This window comes from Rhinatrema bivittatum, chromosome 3 (genome assembly GCF_901001135.1).
Source record: "Rhinatrema bivittatum chromosome 3, aRhiBiv1.1, whole genome shotgun sequence".
In the NCBI taxonomy this organism is placed as follows: domain Eukaryota; kingdom Metazoa; phylum Chordata; class Amphibia; order Gymnophiona; family Rhinatrematidae; genus Rhinatrema; species Rhinatrema bivittatum.
The window spans coordinates 496576338-496595862 of NC_042617.1; positions in this window are offsets into that span (position 1 = coordinate 496576338).

Sequence of the window (19525 nt, forward strand, 5' to 3'; positions counted from 1 at the left end):
GGGGGAGAGAGAGTCTATTTTCATGGTCTTTATAGTAGTCAACTATTTATATCTCTATAAGAGGGCCAGCCAATATCTCGAGGAGAAGTGTTGGTGTTGGTGATGATTTAGGGTTTAGGGGCCAGTTTTATATGCAGATTGAGATGTATGAACAGCATAGTACACCTAGGTGAAGATCTGATGATGTTTGGAGTGAAGAAAGTCTCACAAAGTTGAGATTTCTACTATATTCTTTCATCCTAGCTTGAGGGTATTAGTTTGCTCATCACAAATTGCATTACAGCCATTTCAGACATATTGCACAGCTTAGCACCAGAAAAAAAAGATGTAGTTATTTCCAGCATTAAAAACACGCAATAGCATGCATTATGCTATCACACAAGGCAATATTACCCCTCATTTTAATTAATCCCACCCAAACCCATCACCAATCCTACCCCTTAAAAAAATTTGCAATCACACCGTTTGGTAACATGATTATCACATGCGTTATGGCGTCACTACATTCGTTAATGTGTTATCACATGTGTTAACACCATAACGTATTTTGATGAATGATTGCCGGTTGGTCAGAGGATTCAATTACTAACCATACTTCATAAATTCATATATTTAGATTCTTTTTTTTGAAGCATAAATTGAAATATTATGTACCAAATTGTTCTTTATGCCTACTTCACAACATTTATTTACTGTTCCATCATTGACTGTAGCTAAACTGGGTGTCACAAGAGCTAACGCTTTTTCAGTTTTAGGCCCTGAACTTTGGAACATCATTTCCTGGGAGATGCGCAGTGAACCGGAATATTTAAAATTCTGAAAGATGTTGAAAGCTTTCCTATTTTTTAGAGGCTTTTAACTGTTAGATTACACAATATATATTATATTTTATGAATGGTTTTATTGTACTCTATGAATGTTTTTTTTATTGTAATCCACAATGTGTTTTGAAGAATTTACAGAATAAATAAATAAGGCTTCCAAAACTGTGCTGAGTTTGCACCATCAGTCCTATGAGGAGAGACTTAAGAACCTAAGGGGCAGATTTCAAAAGCCCTGCATGCGTAAATCCAGCTGGATTTATGCGCACAGGGGGGTTACATGCACCGAGCCTATTTTGCTTAGGCCAAGCGACGCGCACAAGCCCCGGGATGCGCGTATGTCCCGAGGCTTGAAAAAAGGGGAGGGGTGGGGGGGTCCGAGGCGGGGTGGGGGCATGGCCAGAGGCCTCAGAAGGCTCACTAGGCCGGGGGAAAGCACGCCGGCCCTCGGCCGGTGTGTGTAACCTATGCCTGCCCGGAGGCAGGTGCAACTTAAATAATAAAGGTTAGGGGGGGTTTGGTAGGGCTGAGGGGCGGGTTAGGGAGGGGAAGTGAGGGGACTGCCGCCACGCCCATGGACATGCCCTCGAATGCTGCGCCGCCCCTGACATGCCCCTGAGCAAAGCCCCGGGACTTACGCTCGCACAAAGTGCCGGATTTACGCGCGCAGGGCTTTTAAAATCTACCCCTTACTGTATATATTCATATATATATATATATGTAGTAACTGAAATATGCACACATATCTTCGATTTCTTGCATGCTCATCCAGACCTCACAGCATGAGTAGGCTCCGTGTCCTTCCTCTACCCACAGTGTCACACCTTGGGCAAACAAGAGCAAATATGTATTTGCTTATTAATTTATTTAAAAACACGTATCCCACAACCTACAAAGATTGGGGCAGGTTATATAAAAGCATTCATAATAAAACACATAGTCATAACAAACTCTTGGACTAAATGGTTCATGTGCCTGGAGAGTGTGGGGGGACCAAACTGGAAGAAATTGGGTGCCTATATTCTATATTATTAAATTCTCAAATACCTTGTTAAACCCAAAAAAGGTTTTGAGGGCTTTCTGGAATGCCTTGGGGTTTCAATGTTAAAAAAAACCTGAAAGGATAATGAATTCCAAATGGTAGGGCCTACAATGGAAAAGGCTCAATCCCTTTGGAGTTGAGACAGGCAAACCAAGTTGAGGGGGTTTCAAGAGCTGTTTATTTAATGAAAGGAATGATCTGCATGGAGTGTATAGTTTGAGGTTAGCATTGACCCAGGGTCTAGAGGCATTGAGGTAGATTTTCAAACCAGCGTGAGCGCGACTATGTGCGCGTGCTACCCGGCGCACGCACATGGACACACAATTTTATAACATGCATGCGCAGGGACGCACATGTTATAAAATCGGGGGTCGGCACGCACAATGTGGTGCACAATTGTGCACCTTGCACCCGCGCCGAGCCACAATGCCTTCTCCCATTCCTACCCCCCCCCAACCCACCTTCCCTTCCCTTCCCGTACCTTCCCTGCCATTTCCCCCCTACCTTTTTCTTTTTTTTTCTTTTATTCAAAACTTACTTCAGCCCTGGGGCTGAAGTAAGTTGCACGCGCCAGCCAACTGCTGGTGCGCAATCCTCGGCACAGCAGCAAATGGCTGCTGGGCCAGGAGCTTCTGACCCTACCCCGCCCCACCCCGCCCCCCTTCCTGCCCCTGTTTGCAAGCCCTGGGACTTACACACGTCCCGGGGCTTTACGCACGTCGCCGGGCCTTTTGAAAATAGGCCCAGTGCGTGTAACCTTTTGAAAATCCATCCCTTTATGGGTCAGATTTTAAAAGCCCTACGCGCGCCGAGCCTATTTTGCCTAGGCCCGTCGACGCGTGCAAAGCCCCAGGACGCGTGTATGTCCCGGGGCTTGAAAAAAGGGGTGGTCCGGGGCGGGGCCAAAGGTCTCTGTAGGGCCACTAGGCTGGGAGATCACGCGCCGGCACTCGGCTGGCATGCGCAACCTACGCCTGCCTAGAGGTAGGCGCAACTTGTAAAATAAAGGTTGGGGGGGGTTTAGGTAGGGCTGGGGGCGGGTTAGGTAGGGGAAGGTAGGGGAAGGTGGGGTGGGGTGGAAGGAAAGTTCCCTCTGAGGCCACTCCGATTTCAGAGCGGCCTCAGAGGGAATGGGGAAAGCCATCAGGGCTCCCCTAGGGCTTGGCATGCACCCCCTTGCGCGTGCCGACCCCAGATTTTATAACATGCGCTGGGTTGCGTGCACAAATGTAAGCCCGCACGTACATCTTAAAATCCGGCCCTATGTGTGAGGTTATGAATAATGGAAATGAGTATATATTGGATTTGCCAGAATACTGGGAGCCTGTAAAGTAAGAAAAGTACAGATGTAATATGGTCATGGATATTTGTACCAGTAAGAAGCCTTGCAGATACATTTTGTGTTATCAGGAGAACACAAATTGAATTTTGAGGGAAACCAGTGTATAAGGAGTAACAGTAGTCGAGAGTCTAGGTGTCTGGCTTCAGTTGAGCTGATATTAGTGGCCCCAGTAGCGGCCTATGTTTTTCTGTTATTAGATATCAGTTCAGTATCTTGAACTGTGGGTACTGAAAAAGTATCTGACCATCAACAGAGGCAGAGCCACAGGTGGTGGTCTCCATACTCTACCACCTCAAATAATACACATGTTAGTGAAATCAGGAGAGTGACTGCAAATTAAAAAAAAAAATGAGATTTATACAGGTTGAAACAAAACCAATAATGTATTTTTGTTTGAAAGCTGGGGAGGGAGATAAACATTCTATACTCTGGAAATAAGATTGTTTTACATTTTCCAAACTATGCAGGTCTTCTGAAGCCATTTTTTAATAAAGGATGTGATTACTTTTATTTACCAATGCTTGTGATTACATATTTCTGAGTCTCAAATTTTGATAAAATTAAACCTTCAGTAATTTATTTTTGTAAAGTGAGAAATAAAAAAAAACCATAGCCTTGATGACTTTCTGAGGTCATTATGCAGTACCCCTATGAACAGAAAATGGCAGAGAGAAAAAAAAAAGTCACCATACTGTCTTTAATCTTTTTTATTCAAATGACAGAAAAATATTTCCAAAATGCTAGTTAATATACTTGCTGTAAATTAGCACTGAGTTGCATTCACTGCTAATTAACCTATTCCCAAAGATATCTAGTGGGGTATGCTTTATTAATGTTTAAGACCTAAGATACAGGAAAATGTTTGCAGTACTGCGTTATGGTACCCAGGAGCAAGTCTGTGACACACTCTTCTAGCCTCTATCTGTAGCTCACTCTCCACAGGAACTAATTTTGAAGCAGCGGCATGCTGTGAATTGGCTGTAAAACATTGTAGAAGAAGTTCAATGTAGAACAGAAGGCATGCTTTCCCTGGCAAGAATGCTGATAAAATTTTAATGAAGTAACATGTTGTCATGGGGATTTGTTGCTGTTCATTAATTCATTGTGCTTTTTCTCTACAGTTTTGCTGAAGTTGAGTGACAAATTGTCACATAGTTTCTTTCAGAGGTTTAATGTTCTTCATTGATAACGTAACTGTCCTGTAGATTGCTAAGATGTATTATTGTTTACAGAGTAATCCATTTTCAAAAAGTAGATTAGCTATTTTTAAATCCAGTTAAAAAAAAATAAAATCACTTTGATACATACAGTATACTTTGAGTCCTGAGTATATCATTTAAAGCTGGTTTTCCACCAGTTGAAGCAAATATTTAAAAGTTGTTACTTCTTTAATGTGAGCCTCTATCAGGTGTTTAGAGAACAAGCAAGATTTAATAAAATCATTTTAATTATAAAGAAATATGGTTTTAAATTTCACAAATATTTTAGAGATACACAATATCTATTTTCAAATTATATTTCTAGCTTTTGAGGCAATACACATTAGTTCAGTTCATAACTGAGACAAATTAATAACCAAATTATTTCTTTTTAAGCCAGAAAAAAAAAATCTGCATATCCAGTTCTGCATTTTTAACGTTCATATTCTTTCATTTTATCTTTCATTTACATTCACCACTATAGCTATAAGAAAAGTTCAAATTAAGTACATCTCAGAAATATTAGCAAAATGAAGAAATGTAGTAAGTTGGATAAAATTAACTATGCCACATTTGCTAGCCAATAATTGAATTCAAGCCATAACCTATTACATGGTCAATATATACTGAGTTGAAACAAAACAAAAGCTTTCTACGTATGAAATTAATGTCTCCATAGAGTCATTATGGATCAGTATACTGTAGTTTGCCTTTTTTCCTCTATTCTTATCTCTCCTATATCTAATTGTAAAATGGAAAAGTTAATTATATTGATTCTTTATGCTTATAAAACAGACTGAAAAGCCTTACATTCATACAGATAATTACTTTTCTGCAAATTCTTATAAATAAAGGCTGAAAATGACATACAGCTTTATTTTCAAAAGCATCCTCCTCCCTCGCCCTGCTCACTTGCTGCTGACATTATTTCTTGGTTATTAGATGACAGTTCAGTGCCTTGAGTGCTGCTCTCGCTGTAGGGTTAGCAGTATAATTGACAAACCACAGGGACCAGATCCCTGGATTAGGTTGACCAGACTGTCAAAACAGCCATGACAAACTCTCACATCAACTTCTACTGCAAGTCAAGTCTAGGAGGGAAAAATGCACCTTGGCAGAGTCAGGAGGAAAGTCTTTAATTTAGTTCTTTTCCCAGTACAGGGAGCTGTTCAAAGTTTCCTATCTGTTTAATTCATAGAAATTTATTTTAAAGTAAGTCACAGCTGATTACAGTTCTGACTGCAGAGATGCAGCCAGCTGTTTGTCAGAGATCGGATTCTCATGAACAAAACCCTGTTGGTTCAGCTAAAAGTTCAGACAAGTATCTAAGTTCTAAGATGGTAACTTTTAAACAGGTGAGCGGGCATACATGTGTTTGCATTTGCTGGTTCATGTCCAGAGCCACGTCCATTTTATAACATATTTGCATATATGTGTGCACATTATAAAATAGCCTGCTCACGCGTAGATATGTGCACAATTTTAAATGGTCACAAGCATGTGCACATTTATGCCACTTCTGTGTACATGGGGAAATTTCTAAGGGACGTATGCCAATGCCATAGCTAGTTTTCCCAGTTTGTTTCCTGCTCATCCAGTTAAGGGATATCAACTACCAGACTCCTCTAGTTTTATAGCCACCCTTTCCCCCTGTTAGCCCTGACCCTTAAAATCCTGCTGACTAGCCTAGATTTTTTTTTAATACTTCTACTCCATCCATAGCAGAAGTAAATTTACGTGGCAGGGGATTCTGGTATATGCAAGGACGCATAAGTAGTTACACGCACATTTCTAGCCCAGGTTCCAATATGCCCACGCCCTGCCCATATCACGCCCATGCTCCACAAGAACCTGGCAATTATCCAAACACTAAGAAGATCCCATACTACTGATGCAATAAATAGTGGTGGCTATTCCCTAAGTAAACTTGATTAATAGCCATTAATGGACTTCTCCAAGAACTTATCCAAAGCTTTTTTGAACCCAACTACACTAACTGCACTAACCACATCCTCTGGCAACAAATTCCAGAACTTAATTGTGCGTTGACTGAAAAGAATTTTCTCTGATTAATCTTAAATGTGTTACTTGCTAACTTCATGGAATGCCCCCTAGTCCTTCTGTTATTTGAAAGTGTAAATAACTAGGGATGTGAATCGTATCCTCGATCGTCTTAACGATCGATTTCGGCTGGGAGGGGGAGGGAATCGTATTGTTGCCGTTTGGGGGGGTAAAATATCGTGAAAAAATCGTGAAAAAATCGAAAAAATCGAAAAAATCGCAAAACCGGCACATTAAAACCCCCTAAAACCCACCCCCGACCCTTTAAATTAAATCCCCCACCCTCCCGAACCCCCCCCAAATGACTTAAATAACCTGCGGGTCCAGCGGCGGTCCGGAACGGCAGCGGTCCGGAACGGGCTCCTGCTCCTGAATCTTGTTGTCTTCAGCCGGCGCCATTTTCCAAAATGGCGCCGAAAAATGGCGGCGGCCATAGACGAACACGATTGGACGGCAGGAGGTCCTTCCGGACCCCCGCTGGACTTTTGGCAAGTCTCGTGGGGGTCAGGAAACATAGAAACATAGAAACATAGAAATGACGGCAGAAGAAGACCGAATGGCCCATCCAGTCTGCCCAGCAAGCCTCACACATTTTTTCTCTCATTCTTATCTGTTACTCTTAGCTCCTTGTTCTATTCCCCTACCACCCCCACCATTAATGTAGAGAGCAGTGATGGAGCTGCATGCAAGTGAAATATCTAGCTTGATTAGTTAGGGGTAGTAGGGGCAGTAACCGCCGCGATAAGCAAGCTACACCCATGCTTATTTGTTTTACCTAGACTATGTTGTACAGCTCTTGTTGGTTTTTTTTTTTTTTTTTTTTTTCTTCTCCCCTGCTGTAGAAGCAGAGAGCCATGCTGGATATGCATTGAAAGTGAAGTATCAGGCACATTTGGTTGGGGTAGTAACCGCCGTAACAAGCCAGCTACTCCTCGCTTTGTGATTGCGAATCCTTTTTTTTTCTTCACCCCTGTCATTGAAGCTATGCAGGATATGCGTGAAGCATCAGTTTTTTGTTTTTTTTTTTTTTTTTTCCCCCTGCCCTTGAAGCAGAGAGCTATGCTGGAAATGCGTGATGTATCAGTCTTTCTCCCATGCCGATGCAGGAGAGAACCATGCTAGATATGCATGGAAAGTGAAGTATCAGGCACATTTGGTTTGGGGTAGTAACTGCCGTAACAAGCCAGCTACTCCCCGCGTTTTGAGTGCGAACCCTTTTTCTTCTCCTTTGCCGTTGTAGCAGAGAGCTCTGCTGGATGTGTGAAGTATCAGTTATTCTTCTCCCCTGTCATTGAAGCAGAGAGCTATGCTGTATATGCATTGAAAGTGAAGTATCAGGCATATTTGGTTTGGGGTAGTAACCGCCGTAACAAGCCAGCTACTCCCCTCCGGCAGGAGATCGACTGCAGGAGGTCGTTCAGCGAGGGTTCCGGCGCCTCGCTGAACAACCTCCTGCAGTCGATCTCCTGCCGGCGCCATTTTCCATACGGAAAATGGCGCCGGCCATACGCGTATGGCCGGCGCCATTTTCCGTACGAAAACGATTCGCGGCGGGAAATCGCTCCCTGACCCCCGCTGGACCTCCAGGAACTTTTGGCCAGCTTGTGGGGGGCCTCCTGACCCCCACGAGACTTGCCAAAAGTCCAGCGGGGGTCCGGAAGGACCTCCTGCCGTCCAATCGTGTTCGTCTATGGCCGCTGCCATTTTTCGGCGCCATTTTGGAAAATGGCGCCGGCTGAAGACAACAAGATTCAGGAGCAGGAGCCCATTCCGGACCGCTGCCGTTCCGGACCGCCGCTGGACCCGCAGGTTATTTAAGTCATTGGGGGGGGGTTCAGGAGGGTGGGGGATTTAATTTAAAGGGTCGGGGGTGGGTTTTAGGGGGTTTTAGTGTGCCGGCTCACGATTCTAACGATTTATAACGATAAATCGTTAGAATCTCTATTGTATTGTGTTCCATAACGGTTTAAGACGATATTAAAATTATCGGACGATAATTTTAATCGTCCTAAAACGATTCACATCCCTATAAATAACCGATTTGATCAACTCATTCATGACCTTTCATGATCTTAAAGACCTCTATCATATCCCGCCTCAGCCGTCTCTTCTCCAAGCTGAACAGCCCTAACCTCTTCAGCTTTTCCTCATAGGAGAGGTGTTCCATCCCCTTTATCATTTTGGTTGCCCTTCTCCATACCTTCTCTATCGCAACTATATCTTTTTTGAGATGCGGCAACCAGAATTGTACACAGTATTCAAGGTGTGGTCTCACCATGGAGCGATATAGAGGCATTATGACATTTTCCGTTTTATTAACCATTCCCTTCCTAATAATTCCTAACATTCTTGCTTTTTTGACTGCTGCAGCACACTGAGCCGACGATTTTAAAGTATTATCCACTATGATGCCTATATCTTTTTCCTGGTTGTTAACTCATAATATGGAATCTAACATCATGTACCTACAGAAAGGGTTAATTTTCCCTATATGCAACACCTTGGCCTTGTCCACATTAAATTTCATCTGCCATTTGGATGCCCAATCTTCCATTCTTGCAAGGTCCTCCTGTAATGTATCACAATTTGCTTGTGATTTAACTACTCGGAATAATTTTGTATCATCCGCAAATTTGATAACCTCACTCATCATATTCCTTTCCAGATCATTTATATATATACTGAAAAGCACCAGTCCAAGTACAGATCCCTGAGGCACTCCACTATTTACCCTTTTCCACTGAGAAAATTGAACATTTAATCCTACTCTCTGTTTCCTGTCTTTTAACCAGTTTGTAATCCACGAAAGGACATCGCCTCCTATCCCATGACTTTTTAGTTTTCTTAGAAACCTCTCATGAGGGACTTTGTCAAATGCCTTCTGAAAATCCAAATACACTACATCTACTGGTTCACCTTTATCCACATGTTTATTAACCCCCCTCAAAAAAATGAAGCAGATTTGTTAGGCAAGACTTCCCTTGGGTAAATCCATGTTGACTGTGTTCCATTAAACCATGTCTTTCTATATGCTCACAATTTTGATCTTGAGAATAGTTTCCACTATTTTTCCTGGCACTGAAGTCAGGCTCACTGGTCTATAGTTACCTGGATCGCCCCTGGAGCCTTTTTTTAAATATTGGGGTTACATTGGCCACCCTCCAGTCTTCAGGTACAATGGATGATTTTAATTTTAGGTTACAAATTTTAACTAATAGATCAGAAATTTCATTTCTGAGTTCCTTTAGTACCCTAGGATGCATACCATCTGGTCCAGGTGATTTGTTACTCTTTAGTTTGTCAATCTGGCCTACTACATCTTCCAGGTCACAGTGATTTCATTCAGTTCGTTTGACTCATCACCCCTGAAAACCATCTCTGGAACTGGTATCTCCACAACATCCTCATTAGTAAACATGGAAGCAAAGAATTAATTTAGTCTTCAGCAATGGCCTTATCTTCCCTAAGAGCCCCTTTAACCGCTCGGTCATCTAATGGTCCAATCGTCTCCCTCACAGGCTTCTTGCTTTTGATATTTTTAAAAAAGATTTTTATTATGAGTTTTTGCCTCTATGTGCTTTTCCTAGCATTTTTTTCTCTGGAAGTGTACATGTACAAATAAAAACCACCCCAAACCTGCCCCAACCCTTCAAATTTAATTAAATATAAAGCCCCCCACTCTTCCGCCCCCCCCCCCCCCCCCAAGACAACCAAACTCCTGGCAGTCCAGCAGGGGACCCGGGAGTGATCTTGCTCTCCCAGGACGACGGCTGCCAGTAATTAAAATGGCACCAGATGCGCTTTGCTCTTATCATGTGACAGGGGCTAACAGTGCATTTGGCTGGCGTCTGTCACATGGTAGAAGCAATGGATGGCCAAATCCACCAATATTTAAGTTGCATGATCAATTATTTCACTTCGGTACAATTCATGTTAATAGGTTAAAACCTTAAAAAATAATTTTATAGTTAATACCTGCTACTTCCTTCCAAATTCTAGCAATAGAGAATCTAATGTTCCATTTCAAGGCGATCTGACCAATTTTTTGGAAAATTCTGAATTGCTGGTTATAGATAAGGGAACATTATTGATATCTCTTGTAACAAATTTCGAAGTGAATAAAATAATGAAAGTCTACTTCAGGAAATATCCTATAAAATGTCATGATTCAAATATTAAAATATTTCCTGATTTGGCCTTAGCAACCCAGCAGAGATGGAAGAGTTTCTTGAATTTACGTCAAGAAGTTATTGCATTAGGTTATTCTTTTTTATTACATTTTCCTTGTAAATGTTTAGTTAAAAAGAGAGATGAATGCAATATCTTCTTTACCCCAGAGCAATTAGCAGGGTTCATAGAATTAAAGAAACAACCTACATCATCACCAGAGGCTATAGGTTAAAGAAGTAGGTTTGTCTTGTGCCGCTTTATCTTTAGTTTATCCTTAAATATAATAGGAAATAAGTTACTCCCTTAATTTCTTTCAGCCTTGTATTAGAATCATTGAAGTATAAGTTAAGATATCATATCTTGTAATTCGACTAGTGTAAATTATGTTTCTTGAAATTTGATTAAATATGATACTTGTTGTTTCTGTTATGAACTAATATTTTGGTTTGTAAATTTTTAAAAAGATATAAATAAAGAATTAAAATAATAATAATAATAATAATAATAATAATTTTACCCACTAAATATTCCTCCATGCTGTTACTGTTGTATCTCTTGTACTAATGCAGAGGACACATTTTTCTTTTATCTGTGTTTTGGCTTATAAATCTCAATACACAAATAGCATAAACTTAAAAAAGACCCATTGTTTTCATTTGTATTTCAATTTATAATGCACAATATTTCAGGGTCAGAAATCTCCTCAGAAGTAGCAGAAAATAAGCATCAAAAGCACAACCTGGAGGCAATGTCATGCTAAAATTATCTTTCATTTGAAAAAAAATAAGTTATGATACATGCACTGGAGAGTAAAGAAAGGTCTTGCAACTTCAACTACTACTCCTACTATTTATCATTTCTAAAGCACTACTAGACATACTCAGTGCTGTAAAGACACATAATAGACAGTCCCTGCTTCATGGAACTTATAATTTGGTCAGGACAATATGACATGGCAAAAAGGTCTAGGGGAAGTACATTTAATATTGTTAAACAGAAGCAGTCACAAAAATGTAAGTTTTTAAACTAAATTTGAATATGGCCAGAAAGGGAGCATAATGCTTTGACTTAGGAAGTCTATTTAAGGCATACAGTACAGCTAGGTGGAAAGAAGGGAGCCATGATTTGGTGGTGGAGGAGAATGGAGCAGATAAGAATGACTTGCTGGATGAACATAGGTGATGACGAGCTGCAAAGTGAATACACAAGTGAAAGAATATTCCCGGGGGAATTCTGTGCCAAAAAATTTGAAAAATCTGCACCAAAAAATTAAAAATTCTACACACACATTATGTAAATTCTGCAAAGTTCTGCACAACTTCTCTATTGACTGCTTTGAAAAAAAAGTTACTAACAATACACCAGCATACATGAGACAGGTATTTCTTTACCAGTTAACTCTTTATTGATACATACACATGGGAAATCAGTAAGACACTGATTTCAAATTGGCATGGCATATGCAAGCTTTAAATACACTTTCTTAAAAAGGAAAACTACAGAGATAAGCACTTTGATTGAAGATAAAAGGGTGATAATGTTTACATTTCTAACTCCTCTGGGAAAGCTAAATTAACCTTGAAGACATCCTGGGAGAGATTAGGTTTACAGCCTTACTTTAATCACAGAAAGGAAACAATAAATACATTTGCTAGTTCTTATCTTTGTACCAGACTCTCCACTGCTTGGGCCTCAGTCAGCAATATATTTTACCCTGACATTCTTTCTTGAACAAATCCTTTAAACCATTTTAACTATTTCAGTCCCTCCTTGAAGCCCAAAGCCACAGGACAAGATGTGGAGCTTGGTCCCTCAGGCGCCCTACACAGCCCGTAGGCTGGTCGTGGACCATACTATCCTCTACGCGTCGCCACTCCAGCCTCAGGGCCTGCTTGCAGCCCAGCTTCCTACTGCACTCCGCAGCGGCAGCGTGGCCGCTGTCCAGGGTCCTGCCCATTTTCCCTAAGGGGTGAGGCCACACCTCTTAGTGGGATTTAAAGGGCCTCCTCAGACTCCTCCCTGGGCATTTCCTGCAGAGCCCTACAAATGGGCTCCTCGCTCATTCACTCCTCGCCTTGGCAAGGAGCCTGTCCTCCTGGGAGCTTCTCCTCCATTGGACTTCGCTGCGTCCTGCTCCTGCCTGGCTTCCGTTTTTGTCTTCCTGTTGTCTCTATTGTTCCAGTCCTGATGTCTCCATTGTTCCAGTCCTGATGTCTCCACTGCTCCAGTCCTGATGACCGAGTCTAATCCAGATGTCCCAGGTCCTGAGTACCCGTGCCTCCGGAGATTCCTTGTTTTTAAGTGATCCGAGCATCCGGTTTCCAAGTTACGTGTTTTAAAGACTGTATCCTGTTCTGACTCCGGAGGATCCAATGGGGTAACTTGTTCCTGACCTGTGTCTGTGTACAGAGCTTGCCTGCTCCTCTCGTGGTCCACAATCAGCCAGCTGGCTATGTAGGGCACGTAGAGGACAGTGTGGTCCGCGACCATCCTAAGGGCTGTGTAGGGTGCCTGAGGGACCAAGCTCCATGTCTTGTCTCCTGAGTTCCAAGCTCCACATCTTTTCTCCTGAGTTCCAAGCTCCACATCTTCAGCTCCATTCCCAGATGAGGTTTGTCTCACCGCAAGGGCACACACTCCTCGTCCCACACTGGAGGGCACTCCCTTCCATTGCAGCATAACAGATTTGCCAAGGCCATGTACCCAGTGGGACTGTCCTTCTCCTGGATCTTGTCCTGGACGTTGTGTTTGACCCAAGAAAATATTTTGGGGGGGAATTTTTTGTTTTTCTTCTACGACCCACTGGAGGCACCAGCATTCCTGGAGAATCTTCTTGACCAGCTGCCTGGAGTCCACATCTTCAGCTCCATTCCCAGACAAGGCTTGTCTCACCACAAGGGCACATACTCCTCGTCCCACACTGGGGAGCACCCCCTAGTGCTTCTTTCCATCGCAGCACAACAGTGTGATAATCAAACCTTTGGATGCCTTGTCTAAATTGCTTTGCATGAAAACATATTGTAGTGGCCAAAGCCCTGACCACTGAAATCATTCCCCATCGGTGCTGAAAAACAAGGTGATCAGTGCTGGAGGAGCTGCATGAGAAGCCTGATGTATTTTGAGTAGAAAAATGGAGCATTACAAATTGGGGGGCCACTACGTCACCATTCGGGCCAAACCACACTTTATCCTTTAATTTTTACTGTGGCCCTCCTTTTAGCCTAGTTTCTAATTATGCTTATCGTAAGCTTTCCAGTGAACCAAATTGTCAAAATTAAAGTCTGTATTGTCACTAGGAAGTTTCCATAACATCAGTTGGTGTCCAGTAACTCCTACAGTGTAACATGTCAAGAATGCATATTTAGCTGCCTAATCTGCCAAGTTGTTGCCCTTGGTTACATCTGATTCTTCCTTGCTATGCCCAGTTCAGAAGGAAATTGAATTGTATCTAGCAAGTCTTTAACAATTTACCCATTTTTAACCACCTCAGCACAAGCAGTTAGGAACTCCCTCATTCTCCACAATGAACTATAATTATGAACCACACTGAAAGCATAGCAAGAGTCTAAATAGATAGTAGGAATGTGCATTCGTTTTTTGAAGATTAGGAAATTCATACAAAATTTCCTAAATCGTCATGGATCGGAAAATCGATAAAACGTGCTAACGTGCTAATGGCAGTGTGCACTAAACCAAAAATGATTTTTCATGAAAAAAAATGGCAATCCACATGAAACCGAAAGCGGAAACGATTGGGCATCCGATTCACATCTCTAATAGACAGTGAAATGCAAGGCCTTTCCCCTTAAACAAGCCCTAGTAAGAGCAACCAATTCTGTGCAGAATGGGCATGAGTGAGGGTCCCAGCTTCCACCACTTCCCACTGGGTACACTCAGCATATCCAACCTTCAGTGAGCCTGTATCATCATGGAGAGTGGAGCCACTTACAAAATAAACTGCATCAGCGTTAGAAAGAGGGCTGTAATTCATACTCTCATGACAAATAAAGCATAAAATGTCAACAATAAAAATAATTTCAAGAATTAAATATGTTAAACCAAAATTAATACTTATCAAAAACCATTTGGAAAATTTCCACTTTGAACCCAGACCAAACACCCCCTCCCCCTCTTCTTTCAAACCATTATTATTCAGTTGGTTATAGATAATTCCTTTTAATTCAGAAACAAGGAAGAATTTAAGAGTAACATTATTTTCTGATATTCTGATGAAAGCAAGGTAAGAAATTAAACAATATTCATTGTTTCAGATGAGTACATTTTGAATAAGCTCCCACACAAATGTATCTGGCAGGCAGTAAAAACAAACTCTTTCTTATGGCAGAAGCAACTCTGGAGTTTCTAAAGGTATTGTTATTTCAATTTAGGGTAAATAGATCCAAATATTTTATTTTACCCTTCCATCATTAGTTTGTTTATTAGCACCTCTTTCCTAATTGGTTCCAATTATTCTTTTTATTATATATATGTGAAGGGATGACACTGTGCTAGGACTAGCAGCAGCTCCTGAAGAGTCAGACCTCTTGGAGCTGGGAGTGTTGTCACTTTGGGCATAAGGGAGGTCTATGGGACGCTCACTTTGGGGTTGCAGCTCGGGGAATACATTCACTAGGTATGTGGAGCCATCTAAGATATCCTGCACCATAATAGACACCTTTTCTCTGTATGCCAGAGCTGTAACCAAAGTGGAGATTATACGGGAACCTTCTAACAGTACAAACCTTTAACTATCACATCTTTTCTAAATCGAAAGTATCTTTAGCTGGAAATATCCTTTTAGTGGCATGATGCCATTCAAACGTATACCGTACTGATTCGTGATTCTGACCCATAATTCTTTCATGTTTTGTGAGCAGGGGTTTTGGAATTTCTTTACTGGATAGGTCTGGATAGCAACACATGCTCTCTTTCCTATCACAAATATTCATATACTTCATCAGGGTTCTCCCAGGCAGGAATCCTTATTTCTACTTCACAAACAGGGTTTTATTTCCCTGTAATATTTGTTTTTGTCTCAGTCTATGTACCTAGAGTATATATCCAGGCATTTACCTCCCTGAAATCGCTGCCTATTTACCAGGCTATATCAGGCCTTAATCCTTTTCAAAAGATCATACCAGTCTCTAGGGATGTGAATCGTTTTTTGACGATTTAAAATATCGTCCGATATATTTTAAATCGTCAAAAATCGTTAGGGCCACGATACAATACCAATTCCCCCGATTTATCGTCAAAAAATCGTAAATCGGGGGAAGGGGGAGGGCAGGAAAACCGGCACACTAAAACCCCCTAAAACCCACCCCCGACCCTTTAAATTAAATCTCCCACCCTCCCGAACACCCCCCCCAAATGCCTTAAATTACCTGGGGGTCCAGCGGCGGTCCGGAACGGCAGCGGTCTGGAATGGCCTCCTGCAATTGAATCGTGTTGTCTTCAGCCGGCGCCATTTTTCAAAATGGCGGCGCAAAATGGCGGCGGCCATAGACCAACACGATTCGACTGCAGGAGGTCGTTCCGGACCCCCGCTGAACTTTTGGCAAGTCTTGTGGGGGTCAGGAGGCCCCCCCAAGCTGGCCAAAAGTCCCTGGGGGGCCAGCGGGGGTCCGGAAAACGATCTCCTGCCGTGAATCATTTTCCGTACGGAAAATGGCGCCGGCAGGAGATCGACTGCAGGAGGTCGTTCAGCGGGGGTTCCGGGGTTCCGGACCGCCGCTGAACGACCTCCTGCAGTCGATCTCCTGCCGGCGCCATTTTCCGTATGGAAAATGGCGCCGGCAATACGCGTATGGCCGGCACCATTTTCCGTACGGAAAATGATTCGCGGCAGGAGATCGTTTTCCGGACCCCCGCTGGACTCCCAGGGACTTTTGGCCAGCTTGGGGGGGCCTCCTGACCCCCACAAGACTTGCCAAAAGTCCAGCGGGGGTCCGGAACGCCTCCTGCAGTCGAATCGTGTTGGTCTATGGCCGCCGCCATTTTGCACCGCCATTTTGAAAAATGGCGCCGGCAGAAGACAACACGATTCAATTGCAGGAGGCCGTTCCGGACCACTGCCGTTCCGGACCGCCGCTGGACCCCCAGGTAATTTAAGGCATTTGGGGGGGTTCGGGAGGGTGGGGGATTTAATTTAAAGGGTCGGGGGTGGGTTTTAGGGGGTTTTAGTGTGCCGGCTCACGATTTTCACGATTTTCACGATACTTTAAACACCTAAACGGCAACAATACGATTCCCTCCCCCTCCCAGCCGAAATCGATCGTTAAGACGATCGAGGACACGATTCACATCTCTACCAGTCTCCATATCTATCTATTTATTTATATATTTATTTGTCTGTTTATTTTTTTAGTCCGCTAAATCAGATTAGGTGATACTTTGATTTATTGAAACCTGTGGTCTATATCTTCCACTGTTTTTGGTTCTGTTGCAAGATCAGAATTAATGTATTAGGTTATGTTGAATGAATAAACTTTGGATTTTGAACAGATATCCTAGTGCTTATTAGGGAGGGGAAAGGGGGTGGGAGGTAATTAGATCTTGCAACAGGACCAAAACCAGTAGAAGATATAAGCCACAATTTTAAATAAACTAAAATATTACCTAACCAAAACCCCCATACCTGTGCTAATTCAGCACTCACCACTGAGGAGTCTTTTTTTAATGTTAACAATATCTTCTTTTCCATCATTATTTATTTTTTATTTATATCCACCTCCTTTCGCCTCATGAAGCTGTTCTGTGCAAGATGTTCAGGGAAGGGCCCCCCACAATTTCTAATTTCATATTCCACCAACTCCCTGGATCAGCCAGATCTCAGCATGGGTTATTTAGTCTTGCCTTATATTGTGTTTTCCTACTTGGGGGCTGTTCTCAATGTACTAAATGCTAACACCCACCACCAGCCCAGGTGCCCTTTATCTAATGGCATCTGAATGCCACCATTTTCGTCTTCTTTTTTGACTGGTAAGATGCTGTCCTTTAACTGTGACAAGAACCCTACCCTTAGCTCCCATACTACTGAATGGTTTCTTGCCTAGTCAACCGGGATTGTGGATGTGATGAGAGGGTAAAATCTCTCTTGCCTCCCTTCCTTGCTCCTGCTGCTGTTTCTGCTGTTGCTATTTGTCTGCACATGCCCTGACTTAGACCTTTTCTTACCTTTTCTATCTCTCCCCCACCTTACCTGTTGAGACCATCCAGGCTTGCTATGCTAATTATCCTACCTTCCCCCTCCCTTGGATTGTGTTTCACCTACCATTGTCCCTCATCACAGTGGTCCCAACAGCTAGAAGTTGGGAACCATCTTTCAAATAAAACTAGAGAGTGGAGGCCAAGGGTGGTGGCTGTGTTTTACACCCTTGGCCACCTAGGGGCAGCCATGATGACTTAACACAGGCACACCGCACCGCCTCTCCAGTCTAACTACCTCCCACTCCCTTCCCCTGCCCCAATAAGCACCGGAATATCTATTCAAAATCCAAAGTTTATTCATGCACTGTAACCTAAGACATTAACTCTGATCGTGGAACAGAAACCAAAAACAGTGGAAGATATAGACCACAGCTTTCAATAAATTAAAGCATTTCATTCAGGAGGTCGTTCAGCGGGCGGTCTGGAACCCCCGCTGAACGACCTCCTGCAGTCGATCTCCTGCCAGCGCCATTTTCCGTACGAAAACGATTCGCGGCGAGAAATCGCTCCCGGAACCCCGCTGGACTCCCAGGAAACTTTTGGCCAGCTTGGGGGGGCCTCCTGACCCCCACAAGACTTGCCAAAAGTCCAGCGGGGGTCCGGAACGACCCCCTCCGTCGAATCGTTTTTGTCTATGGCCGCCGCCATTTTGCGGCGGCCATTTTGAAAAATGGTGCCGGCTGAAGACAACACGATTTTATTGAGGGGGCCGTTCCGGACCGCCGCCGTTCTGGACCACCGCCGGATCCCCAGGTAATTTAAAGCATTTGGGGGGGGTTCGGGAGGGTGGGGGATTTAATTTAAAGGGTCAGGGTGGGTTTTAGGGGGGTTTAGTGTGCCGGCTCACGATTTTAACGATTTTTCACGATAGTTTACACACCCAAACGGCAACAATACGATTCCCTCCCCCTCCCAGCCGAAATCGATCGTTAAGACGATCGAGGACACGATTCACATCTCTATTATCAATATCACCTTTTCCATCATTGTTTATTTACTATTTATATCCACCTCTTACCCCCTCATCGAGCCACACTCTGCAAGATGTTTGAGGATGGGAAAGCCATACTGTGCCACCCTCACATTTATTATTTATTATTCCACAACTCCCTAGGTCAGCCAGATCTTGGCCTAGCTTATTTTTATTTCCCTTATATTTTTTTTCCTACTTTTGAGCAGTTCGCAATGTACTAAACGCTAATACCCATCACAAACCTAGGTGCCCTCTATCTAATGCCACCTGAGAACCCCCATTTTTGTCTTCCTTTTTGGCTGGTGAGCTGCCACCACAGGTGGGATCAGTATCCCCTTACTGCAGGAGGGGGGGCCCAACCCCCTCATATCCTGCACCCGCAATAAGACAACTGTATATGTGTCATTGTAGACATTTTGCTATAATATCCTAAAACATGACAATCCCATTACTTGTAGCAGCTGACTTTATCTACCTTTGTTTATCTGCAGCTTATTATTAAGTACAGTGGCAAAAAAGGGTGGGGAAAGGGGCCACTTGGCTTGAGCTCAGCTACACTGTGTTAACCCATGCCAGACTTTGTTCCCCATGCCCCCAGTGTAGGCAACTTGCAGCCCCAACTCTAAAAATGATCGGTTATCCCTTGCAGGTTGATTATGGTAACTATGTAGGAATAATGCTTTATATAGTTATGTATGCCTATGCATC